The 18,575-nt window shown below is 35.6% G+C and overlaps 1 protein-coding gene across 5 annotated transcripts in view; it reads left to right on the forward strand.

The window, feature by feature from the left end:
- UTRN (utrophin) overlaps positions 1-18,575 on the forward strand; it is a 651,323-nt gene that overhangs the window by 14,133 nt on the left and 618,615 nt on the right. Inside the window, exon 1 of one of the 5 annotated variants that reach the window (XM_056818908.1) lies at positions 9,341-10,110. The exons of the other annotated variants lie outside the window; for them this stretch is intronic. The gene's annotated coding sequence lies outside the window, so the exon portion shown is untranslated. Of the gene's footprint in view, positions 1-9,340; positions 10,111-18,575 lie in introns of those variants that run through there. 5 annotated transcript variants of the gene reach the window in all.

Genomic DNA, 18,575 nt, shown 5'->3' on the forward strand with positions numbered 1-18,575 from the left:
AGTAGATTTGGCTTTTACTGTGTACAAGGTAGATTTGTTGTGATAGACATCATGGAAATTTAGCCAGGGTAGAGAAAATGAGCAATTCTTGCTACCTGTAGGAAAACAGACCCAGTTTTATTTCATTACCCTGAAGAAATGCCATCACACATATAATAATGTGGTTCTATTGAGTTGTTTCTACTCCAGAGCTTTTCGAGATCTGTTAAGAGTTGAATAAAAATTGCTGAAAATTTATCAAGCAAAAGAATTCATTATGCAGAAAGAGACTTGGGAAGTTACTTTTTTTACATTTTATATCAACATAAATTGAATCTGCTGTTTGTAGCTGACATTTTTCTGCAAAGAAGGAAATAATAATGAAAATATGTGAAAGTATAGAATTAGCAAAAACCTTTATGAATAAGAAGTAAATTCTGCTTAAACACATACTACATGGGACATAGGCTTTTCAGTAAATATTTTTTCAATAAAAGATTGAAGTTAAATTGGACCCAAATTATTTCTCTCTTTTCCAGTGCCTCCAAAATTTAGTAATCATTGCTTCTTGGGGAAGGTTACAATTTCCTTTTCCCCTGTAGTTCTCTCATCTTCTCAACTTCTACTTTTGAATGACCAGATATCTGAGACTTCAGACCTCTGGGGTTTCTCTATCAGAAGCCTGTTCTGCTGGCTTAGTTAATAGGGTTAAGAAGGCGACTTTAGTATGGAGTATTTGGCAGCTAAGATTAAGGTCTGGTGCTATTCCATATAGGGTTGGAGAATTCAATAAAAAAAAAGTCAGTTATATCTACTAAGTAGATTTCTATTCTATTGGCTAAAACAAGGCTTGTAGTTATTAGTTTTGAGTTATTTTCTAAAATTATAATGATTACATATTAATTTTAATAAAGTTTTGGATTTTTGCATAGTAATAATGTTTTCCAAATAGAAATCAGAAAGACCCACTGATTTTAAAAAATGACATTCTCTGATGAGATTAAAAAGTATAAGCAAGAAGTCTGCTAATGATAGATTTTACCTTTTAGAACCAACACTTTCAATTTAATTTATCCATTAATTGTTAATGTCTTTTGTCTTTACAGAATAGTTATTTGGGGGGGGGTAAGAGGAACAAACAAACTAAACCTTTCTCCTACTCTAGATGGAATCTTTCCTTTGTGACAAAGAAAAACAATTAAGCAAAAATATCTGATACAATAATATAAATATTGCATCTGAGAACTTATATATGGTGCTCTGAATAATGTTTTCCAGAACCTTTATTGGCCTTTATTGCCTTTTCAGTAACTTAAGAATTGGAATTCCTTTTAGTGAGCTTTTTATTTACATTGCAGTATTATTATACACATTATTCTTTTGCTCAGGTTTATTTTGGATCTTCTAGCAATTCAAACCATTTTCACATTATTTTTTTGAATTGCTTTTATTTGTAATTTTGTAATTCAAACTACATTTTTTTTTCCCCAACCATTCCTTAATTGTAGGGACTCATTTCCTTTTCAATTCTTAGATACCATAGAGTGCTGCTATGAATATTATCCTCCAGTTGGGTACTATGGGTATGGACAATTTGTTACTTTTTTTGCATAATTTCAAGTTGATATCTAGAATGGTTAGACCAATTTACAGTTCTACCAACAATGTATTTACTACTTATGTGACTCTGGGAAAGTAATTAACCATTTCTCAGAATCAGTTTCCTGATTTTTAAAATGTGAAAAAAATAGAACCTATTCTGTCAGGATTTATTGTGAGGATCAAACAAATTAGCATAAGTATTAACTGTCTTCTTCTAGCCCCCTTGGTGCTCTGTTTCTTGATTTAATTCTTTTGATTGCATTGGCTAATTTGGGCAATCTAAGTTGAAATAGTTGCATTTTAATTTGAATTTCTTTTACTGTTAACCATTATTGATTGTCCAATTAGAAATATTTTTATATGATCATTTATAGTTTGAATTTTTAAAAACTTCTTAACTTTTTTGGCCATTTATTTATTGAAGAGTGGCTCTTGGATTTTTATCTTCAATTTAATTTAGTAATTATAGTTAGCAATTATAGAGTGCTCCAAAGTTTGCAATCTACCATATACATCTTATCTCATCTGATCTGAACACTTACCCTGAGGCAGGTGCTGTTATCATCCCATTTTACACATAAAGAAACTGAGGCTAATAGAAATTAATGACTTGCCCAGGGTCACACTTAAGAAATGAAATGAGGCAGGATTCAAACTCAGGTCTTCCTGACTTCCAAGTTCAACACTATCTATTTACTGTATTAAGGACATGTGACAAACACTATGCTCCCTACTGCAATGGTGTGCAGAAAAAACTCCCCAAAACTTTGCCCTCTAAGAACTTATTTTGATTGTGATAAAAGATTATTTTTTTCCAAAATCTTATTTTTGTAGAAATTCCTTTCCTTCTAGTGTCATAATTTGAAAGTTTGTCAGTAATTTAAGCATTCATTAAGTAGCTTGTAAACTTTTCCCTTTCTTTGAATATCTAGTTTTAAGGGCATAATATGTATGCTAGTGAAGAGATGGAGAGAGTGACACTTGATATTGACATTAATTGATTAATTCTCTTTTTTAACTGAAGCCATTAATTATAACATGAATGAATATTTTAGGACTTTTCTATTTTCACCTTGAAAGTTATTTTTACTTACCATATGTAGTAGCAGCATTTATGTAATATTTTAAAGTTTGCAAGGTACCTCAACTATGCTAGTTTGTTTGATCTTTACAATAAACCCTGTTGGAGAAGGTCCCATTGTTTTCTCATTTTAAAGATCAGGAAACCGATTCTGAGAGATGATAAAGAATTTTCCCAGTGTCACGCAAGTGGGAAATGTTTGAGGCTGAATTAAAGCTCAGGTGTTCCTGAGATCAGCACACTTAATACCACACTACCTCACTACTCCTTGTAGAGACAGTGAATTGTCTGTGTAGATAAGTAAGTCAGCTTTCAGAACATAGATACTAAAGTGGAAATGTGTGTGATTGTCCAAGCATCAGATATGGCATCAAATTGCAGAGTGGTTGTGAGAATCAAATGAGCACTTTGCAAATCTTGAAGTGCTATATAAATGCCAGCTGGGATGAGTAGGGGCAGTTAGGTGGTGAAGTAGATGAGTGGTAGCCCGGAGGATGCCAGACTTGGAGTCAAGGAAGACCTCTTCCTGAGTGCAAATTTGGCTTGAAGACACTTTCTAGCAGTATGACCCAGGGCAAGTCACTTAACTGCTGTTTGTCTCAGCTCTCTCATCTTTAAAATGAGCTGGAGAAGGAAATGAATGGTAAAGCACTCCAGTATCTTTTTCAAGGGAACCTTTAATGGAATCATAAGGATACTGAAACAACCAACTAGCAAAGGAATGGCTACTTTGTTTTTTTCTTTTGCTTTATTTAGGACTGTGATGATACCTGCCAAATCAACAAATTTTCTTATCTTTGACTTTTCTTTAGTAATGTGTGAAAGTAGTTTCTTGATGTCTTTTCATACATTCTTAAAAATTGAAAGATAATTGTTAAAATAGCAGTTGAAAGTTACAACTGTTTTTGTGTGACTGGAAGGAGCCCACATTCATTCTTTATGCTTTCTGACTTTTCTCCCTAAATAAAGTTTAGGGAAAAGACATTAGCCAACCTGATTCAACCAGAACATTTAGTAAGTATCTACTTGTGAATTGTGTGTCTGTTTTTTATACTTCTAAATAGATGGTGTAGATAGTAGATGCTTGTGCTTAATTTTATTACCAACTTTTCAAAATGTAATTATTTTGGTTTGACATAGTTCTTTTGAGATCTTGAGTTAGAGGGGAAAAAATGATCTGCTTTCCCACAAAGAAAGAATAATATTTTTCACATTGAAGGAGAACTAAGAGGTTTAAGTAACTAATGGAGGCAAATCACCCAGAGAGCTATAATTAAAACTTAGAGGTCTTGCTGAGTTGTCACTTCCATTAGTAAAACAAATATATTATCCTTTGGAGAATCCTTAGATCTTTTGGTAATGTTTTTTTGAGCCCAAATCTTTAAATCTTCAGGAAGATAAAAGGAAAGGATCTTCTTTGCCCTTATCAACTTAAAAGTTGTCAAGATAGTTTATGATGCATAATTGCCTCTCCATATGGTATTGTGTGGAATTTGAGACAATCCCTTAGAATTTAGTAAAAGGTTCATCATTCATTTGTGAGAGTGGAGAATAAAGATTTGGCTCATTAAGACTTAATTGTTGCCTAATATTTATATTGGAACGGAGTATCAAATAATTAAAAGCTGAGGGCAGGAAGGGTTAAAACTGTAATTAACAATTGACAGTAATAGTACTAAGTACAAAATTAAAATGAAAGCATTGAAATAGAGCAAGAGTAGCAGTAAAATAATGTCTATTTTGTATTGAGGCTCATAGCTTCTCATAGTCTGTCTTCCTTATGTATTTCTTTCTTTCAGTTTTAAACCCTTACCTTTTGTAAAGGGTGAATCCCAAATAATAAAATACCCAAGTCAGCTGCCAAATTTTATGGTGATTTAATTGATATAATAGAGAAGATTTTAAGAAGGAGGAAAGAAGGGGCTAATACCAGGCAGGAAGATAGGAAATCTAGAAAGTAAGGGTTTGAGTGTGGAGGAGGAAAGAATCAGCTTGACTGCCAAAGAGTCTTAGCTAAGATGCCTGAACCTGAAATCAGCTCTAGGGCAAACTCACCATCCAACACTTCAAGATTTTGGAATGCTTAGTTATAGTTAAGAAGTATTTGAGGTCAGATTTGAATTCAGGATCTCTCATCTCTAGGTCAGGCTCTCTACCATTGAGCCACTTAGCTGCCTCTTCCTCGTGTATTTCTTATGGATCTTAGTCTCCTCTCTTCCAGGACCTCAGGAAAGATCATCAAATTAAACTTATTCAATTATTTTTATCATCCTCTATAACTGATTTTATATTGCTGAAATTATTATATTTATCATTGATTTGCTATGTTATACACAGAAAAGTATATAAGGTATATAATTTACAATTGACTCTAAATAAGGTATTTATGACCATATCTCTATAAAATGATGCATGTTCAGGGATGTTATGCTTTATTATCACATAGTTTCTCTGAGACAGTCGGGTCTGACTTGAAGCCTTTAAATATGTAGGGTGTTTTCCAGGCATGCGTTCCACTGGAATTTAGAAGCCTGAGAAGCCTGAGTATATTTACATGAGACTCATCTCCTTGTCCCTTCAAGCCTCCCTTTCAGTCTAGTCTTATGTAGCATTCTGTCTGCAAAACATCTTTATCTGGATGACTTGGCACCGATGTAAATTAACCATGATGTTTGCTTAGAAATTATATAAATGAAATTTTCATATTTGCTTAAATTAAATATTAAAGCAAATCAACCACAGCCTACAGTCTTATCTCCTATCACTCTTGTTGATGTATTCTACTTTGGAGCCAAATTATACTTCTCTAGCCCCTGTATATATTTACCGTTCTGTGCTTTTACTCATGTTGTTACTTGTAATCTTTCAGTGCTCATTTTAGATGGAGAACCATCTCCAAAAAGTCTTTTCTTTTCATGTTCTTTCAAGGAGTCATAGGACTTTAGGATTGAAAAATCTCATTTTGTTTAGTTGTGTCCAACTCTTCATGATTCTGTTTTGGGATTTTTTTTTGGCAAAGATACTTGCCATTTTCTTTTCCAGCTCAGTTTTACTGATGAGGAAAATGAGGCAGAGTTAAGTGACTTGTCCAGGGTCACACAGTTAAGTGTCTGAGGCTGGATTTGAACTCAGGAATTTTCCCTAGTTTCAGACCTGGCATTCTCTCCATTGCACACTATCTAGCTGCCTTGAAAAAGACTTTAGAGTTTATTCAACTTTTCATTCAATGTGGGAATTTCTTCTGTATTAAAACGGTCAGGCTCTTAACACTTCCAGTGATAAAAAAGTCGCTACCTCACAAGGCAGCTCATGCCATTTTTTTACAACATTTTAATTGTTGAAAAGTTATTTTTTTCTTACATTAAGTCAATCTGCCCCTCTAATTTCTAAATTTGACTGAGTTCTTTTCTCTGTTAGCTAGATACAGTAAGGCCAATTCCCATTCCACATAGGCTTTCAAAGATTTATATTTGAGTTATGTCATCCCTCCTAAATCTTATCTTTACTATAATAATAGCTAGCATTTAGAGAGCTTTAAGACTTGTAAAACCCTTTACATATATTATCTCATTTATTTCACCCAAAGATCCTGGGAGGTAGATGCTATTATTCCAATTTTACAGAGAAAGAAAGTGAGGCATAAAAAAGTTAAGTGATTTATCCTGTGCTTGAGGCATCATCAGTTCCTTCAGGCCAACAAGGGCTTAGGGTCACATAGCCAGTTTGAGAGTAAAAATGAACGAATACTCAGAGAATGTATATTTATTATTATATATATTATATGTATAATATATGTATATTATAATATTAAATTTATAGCATTTAATAACAACAAAGTGAGAGAGAAAGGGGTTTCCTTCAGCCGAGTGAGCAGAGCACAGAGCCAGAGACCCATACCTGCTGCACTTTACCAAAGAAAAAGCCCCCAAAGCCCCATAGTGTGGATTGCAGCAAAATGTATCTCCTAAATGTCAGGACGCAAAGTGAGGACGTAACTTAAAAGGATGCTGGGTAAATGTAGTTCAGGTATATCAAATTTCTATTTGTATACCAGGGAGTGTCTGAGGCCAGATTTCAACCAAGCTCCTCCCAAATCCAGGTCTGGTACTCTATCCACTGTGCCCCCTCACTTCCCCTGGACACTGTACTTCTACTGTTACGGTCCAATATTACCAATGGCTTTTGGGGATATCTCATGCTCTTGATTCATACTGAACTTTGGTAAACTGAAAACCTTTGTCTTTTTCTCTTGGGCAGCTATTAAAAATAAATCGCCTCAGGCTTTAAGTTTCCAGAACAGTCACTATTTTTAATGATATTGTTATCCATTCCTGCCATTAGCTTGGATAATTCTATTCTCATTTTTTAAAAAGGTACATGTATCTTTGTTCAATTAGAACATAAGTAGTTCTAGTAGGGAACAATACCCTACATGCAGAGGAATTCAGTAAATGTCCATATCAGCTTATGTTTTTTAGAGTGGTTTTAAACACCTCTCTTTGATTTGTAAAAATGGGCATTGCCTTTATGGGACTGATTTGTCTCTTTGGAGATAGTATAGACAAGTACCATGTGTGTAAAGCTCAGGGAATTGTCACTGGTTCATCACTAGCACTGAACTGTATTATTCATTTGTTTGTCTACATGTTTAGGTTACTTTTACTCTTTATCTGGTTTGATTCTTCATGCTTTCAGAAAACTGTAACATGCCAGAGGCAGGTGGGACGTTGAAGATCATTATCCTACCATTTGACAGAAAAGGAAACTGAGTCACTTTTCCACAGTCATTGGAAGAGTTGGTCTTCAAATCCTACAATCCTGATTCCTAGGGTAGTTCTCCCCCACTCCCACCCCCCAGAATGGCAAGCTGCCTGTTATTTATTTATTTAGCTTTATTTTATTTAGGCAATTGTGAAATATATTGGATTTCAGAAGCACCTTTTTGCATAAAGGTGACTGGAAGTCAAGGTCATGTTTTAAGGAACTAAAAATGCAAGAGTTAAAATGAGGAAAAACTCAAGTGTTGTAAACCTTAAAATACAGATACTTTGAAAAGTTAAAAAAGGTAATATGAATTCACATTTATATGAATAAATGTGAAATTAATTGGTTTGGACAGGCCCACAAAATCTATATTTGAACAAAGCCTGGAAAAAAACATTGCAGAGGTGCACTGTAATTGAAGTATAGAATGCTTAATGTGACATAGGGAAGATGTCAGCCTACATTACTTATTTCAGCCTCATACAGGTAAGATAGAATAAATGGAAATTAAAAGCAAATTAAGAGCAGATGTTGAGAAACACTGCTCACTTGGGGAATAATTAAGTAGTAGAAAGGCCAACCAGGTTTAGCCAGTAAACTCTGGATTCTCAGAAATCATAAATATTCAGGTAACAGATGCTTTCTAAATGTGAGGTTCTCTTGTGTGGATGTAAAAAAAAAAATAGTTTATTGTCTTTCCCTTCTTTTTCCATTAAAGATGCAATTTAGGGAATTAACTATCCTGGTGGTTGAGGGTAGATTCTTAGACCTCAGTAAAAAATTTCTGAGGCAGTTTCCCTCACTCTTTGTAGTTCAGTTATCTGCCTCCTTTGCTATGTCTATCTGTCTGTCTGTCTATCTGTCTGTCTACCTGTCTCTCCCTCTCCTCTCTCTTTCTCTATCCCCCCCGCCCCCATCCTCCCAATATATGTGCCCTTTCAAGTTAAGGAAAACTGGCAGCTAGGTGGTTCAGTAGATTGAGAGCCAGGCCTAGATCCTGGCTTCAAATGTATCATCAGACACTTCCTAGCTGTGTCACGACCCTTGGCAAGTAACTTAACTCCCATTTTCTAGACAGTATTGCTCTTCTGTCTTAATACATGGTATTGATTATAAGACAGAAAGTAAGAGTTTAAAAAAAAAACACCACAATTTTATGCTGTATTGCCCCATAAAGTTTTTGGGAGATTTGGGACCTAAAATCTTAAATCTTCACATAACTTATTGCTCTTTGTTCTTTTGGCTATGTCATATTATTTTTTGACAATATGTTATTAAATCATCACAAAGCATTTTATGTTACACATTATTTAGAATTGGATTTTGGGAGATTTTGATGCATTTTAGGTTTTTTGATGAATCATTCGACCAATAACCAAGCAGATAAGTCTAGTAGAATATAACTGTACAAGGTTTGAATGACATAAAGCCCAAAGTGAGACAGTTTCTGTTTTCAAAGAGTTTATATTGTGTTGAGGAGATATACATCCATACAAAATAAATAGTGATTGGGTAGGGGTTCTAACAACTAGGAAAATCAGGAAAGGTTTCTTGAAGGAGATGACATTTGAGTGGTCTTTGAAGAGTTCCAGGGTATTTGGAGAGTTGGGAGGAAAGGGAATAAATATTTATATAGCATCTACTATGTCCCTGGCACCATAGCAGGTACTTTTTTACAAATACTATCTCATTTGTTTCTCACAACAACTTGGGAATGTAGCTGCTATTATCTTCATTTTACAATTGGGGAAACTGAGGCAAAGAGAGATTAAATGACTTGCTCAGGGTCATACATCCAGTCAAGTTCAGGTCTAATTCCAAATCAGGTCTTCCTGCCTCCAGGCCCAGCACTCTTATCCAGTCTGTCATCAGCTGCCTCTGTTGGAGATACAGAAAAAAAAGCTTTCTAGATAGAGAGGATTGCTTTTTTTCATAGGCAGTACAGTGGGATATAGAATAGTCTATTTTGTCTGAAACAGGAGGAGTAAACTTGAAAAGATAGGTTAGCCACAGATCCTGATGGGCTTTCAATGTTAAAATGAGTTGCATTTCATTCTGAAGGCAGTGGGTAGCTACTGATGCTTCTTGAATAGACATGGTCAGTGACATGATTAGACTTGCCTTTTAGTAGTGTTGATTTGGCAGAATGTGAAGGAAGGATTGGAGAGGAAAAAGACTGGATGTAAGGAGACAGTTAGGAAGTCATTGTACTAGTCTCATGATCACTGATAGAGGGCAAAGTTACAAAAAATAAGGATAGTCTTAATTTCTTATGAAAAGGATCAAGACTCAATAAATGCAGAATCAGCCAGAATGCATGAAGACTGATAGAGTGAGAAAAGGGTTAAGCCATAAATTTATTTGTATTCTGGCCTGTTGTACAAATGTTACTGGTTGGGTGGAATCTGGGAATTTATTGCTCTAAATCTTTATCTTAGGCAAACTGGTAGAGCTTCTTTGTTTCTTTTCTTTGTTCTCCTATTCGAAGTAAATAACTTTAAAAAACTTTGTTGCCTTTTGTTTTTATACTATTTCCCTTGCCCCTCCTTGAGAGGCAGAGAAAGTATTTAAACCAACCCTCTTGACTGGATAGAAGACTTTCCAGCCTCTCTATTGAGATGAGAAACTTATCCTGAGGGGCTTTTCCTTTTCAAGTCTCCTGGACCAGAGATTCCTTAGAGTGGGTCAGTTTGCCAGCTTTGTTGTATAGCTATCATTTACATTTGTGCTGTCTTTGGTTGGGTTTTTGTGGTTCTATTTTGGCTCTGTTTTCTTTACTCTTTATCCCCATAGACATCTTATTATATTTCTCAGAGTTGCTATTTCTGGTGCCATAGTAATATTCTATTGTGTTTGTATTTAGAAGTAAACTTGCTGTAATTATTACACCTATGTTTTGGATACATTTTGGTTCCGACCTGTGATTTCCTTGATATGGGACTTGCAAGGTGAGGAAATTCCTTTTGCTAAGGTAGATCAGTAGTTTGCAGTTTGAGAATTGCTTGGAGCACTGGGAAATTGTGGAATTTATCCTGAGGCACATAGCTATTATGTGGCTATTGGAGGCAAGATTTGAACATTGGTCTTCCTGGCTCTGTGGATGGCTCATAAATAATAATAACTAATTTTAATAACAACTAGTATTTATGTAGTGTTTACTATATGCACATCAATGGGTTAAGTGCTTTACAATTGCTGTCTTGTTTGATCTTCACCACCACGGGGGAGGTAGATAGAGGGGTTCCCAAGTTCAAAGGTATTTTAATAATCACACTAAAATGTTTTAATTTCTATTGCAGTAATTATGGATAAATATAAGCCATATAAAGAAAAGCTTTTTTAAGAGGAGGAACCTCAGTCATTTTTAAGAGTGGAAATAATTCCTGAGACCCCATTTTACAGATGAGAAAATGGAGACAAACAGCAGTTAAGTGACATGACCAAACCACACAGCTAGGAAATGTCTGAAGTCATTTTTGATCTGGGATCTTTCTAATTCCAGTATTGGTGCTCTTTCTACTCTGACACTTAGCTGCCTTGATGATGACTCTCTTTAGGTTTGTGCTGAAAGGTACAGTCTGAAGAAAATGCAAAAGAGGCTCTGGGGGAGAAATAGACTCATAGAATGTTAGCATTGCAAAGGATTTAGACTGGCTCCCTCATTTTTCTGAGAAGCTAATCATTCTTTTTGGTCTCTCATGCAAGCTAAGCCAGCTAGAATTTGGTCTTGAAACCAGATCTCCTAATTCCTGATTGTAAAGTTGTAGCAGATACAATGATCAGTACTTTTCCTGTGATTATGAATGAAAACAAAAGCTGGTATTACTGGAATTAGCCAGTTTAGGAGAGTCTGCTATAAAGTTTGAAGGGCAAAATTTCTTCTTGATAATATTTGACCTAGTTTTTGCATACAATGAATTTTTATTTGTTGATGAATCTTTCCATTTTGTTGCCAAAAGTAGAAAATAATCACACATAAATTACTCATTAACAGAGAAGCTTGTTCAGGTGTTTTGTTTTGCTTTTATATTTCTAATGGAGCTTCTGCTTGATGCAACTTTGGTTGGGTGAGTGGTATAAAAAGGTTTTGCTTTTCCTTATATAACAACACTATCAGATAAAGACTCCTGCTGATACATGAAAGCTTCTGATTTGTTTGTCTTTGGAAGAGCTGGCCAGTGAAAATTTCCCATACCAGCTCATCTCTTGGCATTGTATATTAATGGTATTTTGGTGGAATATAAGTTACCATTTTTTGTGCTTATCTCATTCCTTTCCACAAAAAAGAATTCCAAGAAGTTCGTCTATTTGATTTATTTGTTGAGAACACAAGCACTTTTACCTGTTTTCTTGAGGGAGAAAAATAGTTACAGTAGGGCTCAGTGGTTAATCTAAGGACATTGAGTAGTCTCTCAAGTAAGCCAAGCCAGCAAGAATTTGGTCCTGAACCCAGGTCCTCTAGTTCCTATGTTAGTGCTGTTCCTTTTGGTTGTAAAATTGTAGTAGATACAGCTATCAGTACTTTTCCTCTGATGACAAATGAAAATAAAAGCTGATATTACATTGACACTTAGGGAAGTATAGTAGTTATAGCTGGCCTCAAAGCTAGGAAGACCTGGTTTCAAATTATAGCAATGACATATTGTGCCTGTTTGACCATAGGTAAGTCACTTAACCTTTAGGCCACTGTTTTTTTCAAAGTTTGGTCTGGGGACTCTTAGGGGTCCCTGAGACCCCTGGGTGGGGTTCATGAAGTCAAAGCTATTTTAACCACAATACTAAGATGTTTTAATTTCTCTTTAATTTCTCTGTAGTAATTATGGATAAATATAAGCCATATAAAGAAAAGCTCTTTTAGGGGGAGAAACCTCAATAATTTTTAAGAGTGAAAATGGGTCCTGAGACCCCAGAATTTGAGATCTGCTGTTCTAGGCAACTCTTGAAGATAGTGATAGAATGCATTGGTAGAAGTTTCCTCAATGGGGAATTCTTTAAACCTATGAAGTCAGACGTTTACTCTCTCAATCAGGAAAAAGCAGGAGTCCAGGATAATTTGCCCCTCTGATAAATTAAGAAAACATCTGGGGGATTAAGAGTAGGGTCCCTAGATGTTCTCTTTTTGTATGTAATCAACTTCTATAATATTGAACCCTAGGAAAGAGTAGAATGTTTCCGGTTGTTGTTCTTTGTACAAAGAGGACCAAAATAACATCATGGTAATGTCTTTGGACTTGTTCATCAAGTGAATTTAAGTGAAGCAGAATTGCAAAAAGGCCTCAGCTTTGCTCTTTCTTTCTGAGTCATCCAAGTCCATTGGCAGGACAAAAGTCAGGATGACTGGCTATGGCCCAGGTTTCAGTGGATGACCTTGGTGTCTGATATCTGACTAAGCTCTAAGCATACCACGGGGCCTACTTTAGCCAACTTCATGGCCATTGGAACAAAATCCAGCCTTTCTACTGATGGAAGACTTTACATGTCTAGGGTAGGTAGCCCCTTAACTCACCAATGGGTTTGAGACCAGAAAGACTTGTATTTATACTCCATAGATATAGTTCTGACTAGAAAAGTTTGCACCTAAGTTTCCTAATTGTTAAATTGGTTGACTAGTTTGTTGATCTCTGGTTCATTGAACTTCTACATTCTGAGTCAAATATTTCTTTTATGGCTGCTCAGAGACAATGTTATTATTATCTCCCCAGTAGAATTCTTTGCCCTCAGGTTTGTTATTCAGCCTTTACAGTGGTATCTGACACTTTTGGAACCCATTTGGGGTTTTCTTGGCAAAGATACCTGAGTGGCTTGCCATTTCATTCTTCAGCTTATTTTACAGATGAGGAAGCTGAGGCAAACAGGATTAAGTACCTCATTTGCCCACAGTCACACAACTAGTGAGTGTCTGATGTCAGATTTGAACTCTGGTCTTTCTTCCTGACTCCAGAACTAACACTCTTATCCAGTGATCTTTCTTGTTGCCCTTAGGCTTAGTCCTCAATAAATGATTGTGTGTTTTCAAAGTAGACTAGGGAACATCAAACAGTGACAGTTCATTGGCCATCAATAAAATGGCATTGAAAAAGTCTCTCAGTATTATTTATTTTGTTCTTGAGCTTTTGGTTGCACAGGTACTTAGTAATCTTGCTTTTAGATGGTCTTTGAGACCCCAGAAAAGATTTGAATAAATAGCTAGTGACATTTAAGAAAAAATTCATGATAAAATTAAATCACAGAAACTGAATATGTAAGATATATGCTGCCTTTATAAGAAGTACATCTTAACATAGACTATTTAAACTATATAGACTGGCTGCTGGAGGGAAGCTTTGTTAGGTAATTCTGGAATTTTCCCCACCCTTCTCCTAGGGAGACTGATTCTTGCCCTTAAATGAACTGGTCCTCATGTGGCTGGCTACTTTGTTCCCCTCTGAGAGAGAAGGGTACAGAACTAGAATTATATCCACTTGTCCTCTTGAATACTACTAGCCTAGGGGCATGGCTTTTTTAGGTTCAAAAGCAACAAAGCCAGTAGCTTTCCTGGCCCCTATTTGTTATAGGGGGAAGAGTGTGTCACAGATTTTCCTCCTTCCCTCCAAAGTGGGTTATACAAAAGAGCATCACAAGTGATAAATAATGAGTAAACTATTTAAGCAAATATTTCAGACACAAATTTGAGAAATTCTACAAATCAGAATATTTCAGAAAATATACAAGAGTGAATGATCCTGCACATAGACTTTACTAAATGTTTCTTGGATTAATCAAAAGAAAAATCATCTTGGGAATAAAAACAGATTGAGCTAAAGTTGAGCAAGTATAGATTTGTATACAGACAGACAATGATTTTTAAATCTTTCTTTGTCAAAAAATCCTGTGATGATCTTTAACAGTTTTTGTTAACAAGATAAGCTGAATAAAGTTGAGTCAGGAAGATTTATGAATCTGCCCTTTGCTTTTTGTTGATCATTTGTTCTCAGTCTTGTCCAATTCTTGGTGATTTCATTTGGGATTGTCTTGGCAAAAATACTGTGGAATGGTTTGCCATTTCTTTCTGTAGCTCATTTTACAAATGAAGAACTGAGGCAAATAGGGTTAAGTGACTTGTTCAGGGTCACACAGCTAGTAAGTATCTGAGGTCAACTTTGCATTCAGGAAGATGAATCTTCCTGACTCTAGGCATGGTACTCTATCCAGTGTACCACCTAGTTACTTTGATATTTGCTAGGTAGAAGAAAATAATCCTTTTAAAAAAATACTTAATAGGAGCTACTAACACAAAAAATAAAACTAGACCTGTTTTGCCATTTCTGGACAATGTTTCACTTTAACCTCAAGTTGGACACTAATGTAGTTGTCTGCCACCACAACATGTTTTCCTAGGGCATTTCCTAGGGCAACATTGTGAGGAAAATTGAACTGATACATTTTCATTACTGTGATTGTCTCTGCGTGCTCCCCCTCACCCCCATAGTGGATGACTTTGTCAAAGTGTCTTCTAGCTCCTGACTTGTGGCATCATTGCTGGTGATTTTTATGTTAAAAAAAATTACATGGTTGAACAATTTTGGAGGAGCATTTATCAGTATGCTTTAATAAAACAAAGCCTAAATCAGTACATAAGAAGAGATATTGGGGACAGGCGAATTCATATGATACAGGAAGAATTTAGTTTCTTCATTTCATTTCAGAATTCCTCAGTAAAAGAACCTGTTATAGGAGATGGCTATCACCAATTAATTTATTCTATAAGCTTTTGATTCTTATTAGTGAATCCAGTTTCAGAATATAGATGGATCCTGAGACTCCAAAACTTGAGAACTACTTACTATTCTAGGCAACTCTTTATAAGACTATCATTTGCAAAGATAGTGGCTACTTGCTTTGGGAGAAGTTTAGCTAGCTTCATTGGGGGGATTTTACAGATTTTCAAATATTTGAATACTACCCAAATGTAATATGCAATATTCTTAGTCCTCCTCCTTCCATTTGCATTCCCACTTAAGTAAATCTTTCTAGCTACCTTTTTTTTTTTTAAAGTAAAGCAATTCTGCCCTGGCTTTTGTTTTGTTTTGTTTTACAGTTTTTTGTGGAAGAAAATGGTTTTTCTACTCATGGGCACACATAGATCAGAATACATTTTCTACCTTCATAGTGCTTGAAAATTACTATGATAATTTGGGGGCATTCTCTTAGTTATTGTTAAGGATATTTATTATTTTAATGTTTACATTTACACTAAGCTTGGAAAGAGTTTCTCCAAGGAGTCCATTTTATGCCTAGTTTATTTAGTGACAGTATTTAACTCATTATGTCCTCAATGACATGTTGAGAAAAGGACATTGGACTGGGAAGTAAAAAGCTTGGGATATTGCCACTATCTTTGATATAGATTAGTGATGGTGAATCTATGGCATGGGTGCCAGAGATGGCATGCAGAGAGCTCTCTGTGGGCAATCACCCCCAACCCCCCAAGTTCTTTACTAGAAAGGCAGAGGGACTCAGGAGGAGCTGCTCCCTTCCCACTCACCACTGTGCTTGATGACATTTTTTTTCATATCACCTGCCCCTCTGTCCAGTAGCCCAAAGGGAGTGCATAAAGGGTAAGGTGGGTGGCTCACAGGTGGTAGAATTGGAAGGGAGCAGAGCTCTTGGGCCACTCTCCTCTCCCTCTCAATACTTGATGAGGATATTCCTTACATCTGGACTATTGCAATAACTTTGGGTGACCTCCAGTATGTCTTCATTTCAGTCTGTCATCTGACACTGCGGTGGTCACAGTCTTCCTAAGGTACATGTTATTTTCCTCCAAATGCCCATTCAATTGACCTCCAAGATCAAATATAAAATGTGTGTGTGTGTATATGGGCACACGTATGTATTAATTCTTGTTTGTATGTAGTTGTTTTCATGTTCTCTCCCTCTTTAGACTGTGGGATCCTTTAGGGTAGGAACTGTTTGCATTTCTTTGTATCTCCATGGCTTGGTCCAGTACTCAGCATAAGTAAGGCTCTTCATTATTGTTTGTTGACTTCCTAACTGCTCTCCTCCATGTACTGTGTGATCTTCAACAAAACTGTAGGTGTCCCTTGGATATGAGGGGGTTAGGGATGTAGTACTCCCTTCCCCCACCAATTTGGAAAATCTTTTGGCTCTCTTTCTGTACCAGAGAAATTGGAATGATTTCTTTTTCTTTTGTAGCATGTTTATAGTATTTTATATTTATTTATGAGTTACTGAACTTTTAAAGATATCTCTACATGTCTAGCCATTATGTGGCACTGCTGACTTTTATGTTCTTTTCACAAACTTCAGCTTTTTACTTACTTTAACTTTAAAAAATAGTGTAGATTTATGGCATTAAAAGGCAAAATATGTTGATACACAATGCTATACATATGTTTTATGTATTTCTGAGTTTCTAACTCTTTTCTATGGCCTCTGCTGGTCTTCTCTGATCATCTGTGACTCCCACCCCCCAATTCTTATTTAATTTCTTATGCTGATGACCCCCATATATTGAAACCTTGATGGTTTCCAAGTTGCAGTGTGAAAGGGATACCTGTACTTGACCTTGTTAATTTTCCAAGTGAGAGGTTAGACCTCAGGATTTTTTTTGTGTGTGTATTTCTCTTAATATTTGTGATTTGGACTATTCTTTAATATAGTTGTTAATATTTTGCATTTCTTTTGAGAATTTATATCTTTTAACCACTTACAATAACCTATCCTTTATAGTTCTTTTAGATTTGCAAAGCACTTTACTTCTTATACCTCATTTGACCTTCATAATAACACTGTGAAATAAGTGCTATTATTATTACATTTTATGGGGGGAGAAATGAGTCTGAGAGCAGTTAAATTACTTGCCTTGGATCACAGGTAGAATTTGAACTCAGTTCTTTGTAAGTACAAGTCTGGCGTTCTATCCTCCACTAAACCACATAGGTACCCGGATGAAAGGTTTAGAGTAGGTCATCTTTTAAAGAACCCCAACCCCCTTCCTTTAGAGATCTAAATTCTGGGTCTTCTATTACTATTAATTTCCTTAAAATATAGTTTAATTTTCATCTTAAAAATGCCTTTTCTTATTCACTCTGGTTGTTGAGCCCTGCCCATATCACTTTGTATTTATGTTGTATGTATTGTTTTTGCTTATATATAAACACAGTGTTTCCTTTCCCTAAAGCATCTTTTCTTTTTTTTTGAAAACCTTTATATTTAGTCTTAGAATCTATACTTTGTATTGGCTCCAAGACAGTAGAGCAGTAAGGGCTAGGCAATGGGGTTAAATGACTTGCCTAGGGTCACATAGCTAGGAAGTACCTGAGGTCAGATTTGAACGTAGGACTTCCTGTCTCTAGGCTTGGTTCTCAATCCACTGAGCCACCCTAGCTGCCCCCACCCCAAACTTCTTGATAGCAGGTATTATCACAATTTCCCCATTCCTGTAGCATAGTGCCTCACTACATGGTAGGTGTATAATAATAAATGCTTATTCATTGACAAACTGTTGGTTGAAATGTATATTTTGAGTTTTAGTTGATTATAGTACAATTATAGCAAAGGAGAGGGAAAGAAGCAAGCAGGATTCCAAAATGACTACTGGAATTTATTACGGAAAGTATTATAATGAAACAAGGGAATGAGGTTTTTATTTTTGCAATAATGTACAACTAGGCTTGATCCTGTAATTATAGTTTACTTTTGATATACCAGCAACATAACAACTTTGAAAAGTCCTTTGAGCTTACTATAATCTCTGATGGCTCTGTTTCATATTTACTGTTGATCCCTGTATTTAGGCATCTGTGATAATTTAGTAAGTCAGTAAACACCTACTATGTGCCAGATACTGAGTTAAGCCTTAGGGACACAAAGAAAAACCCAAGTTATTCCCTGTCCTTGGGGTTCTCGCCTTCTAATTCAATTTACATAAGTAAAGATATCTCATTCCCCCCCCAAAAGTAATTGTGAAATATAAGAAAAATTAAGAACCTCACAAAAGGGAATAATCATTAATAGCTAAAGTAGTTTTAATTTGATTCCTGACTTTATATACAAATATGATGAGAACAGTTTTCCCTCAGCTATAAATTTGTTGTTTTATACCAGGACTGAGAGAGAGATTTAGATTTGGAAGAGAGCTTGGAGA

The sequence above is a fragment of the Monodelphis domestica genome, chromosome 2 (assembly GCF_027887165.1).
Source record: "Monodelphis domestica isolate mMonDom1 chromosome 2, mMonDom1.pri, whole genome shotgun sequence".
Lineage (NCBI taxonomy): Eukaryota > Metazoa > Chordata > Mammalia > Didelphimorphia > Didelphidae > Monodelphis > Monodelphis domestica.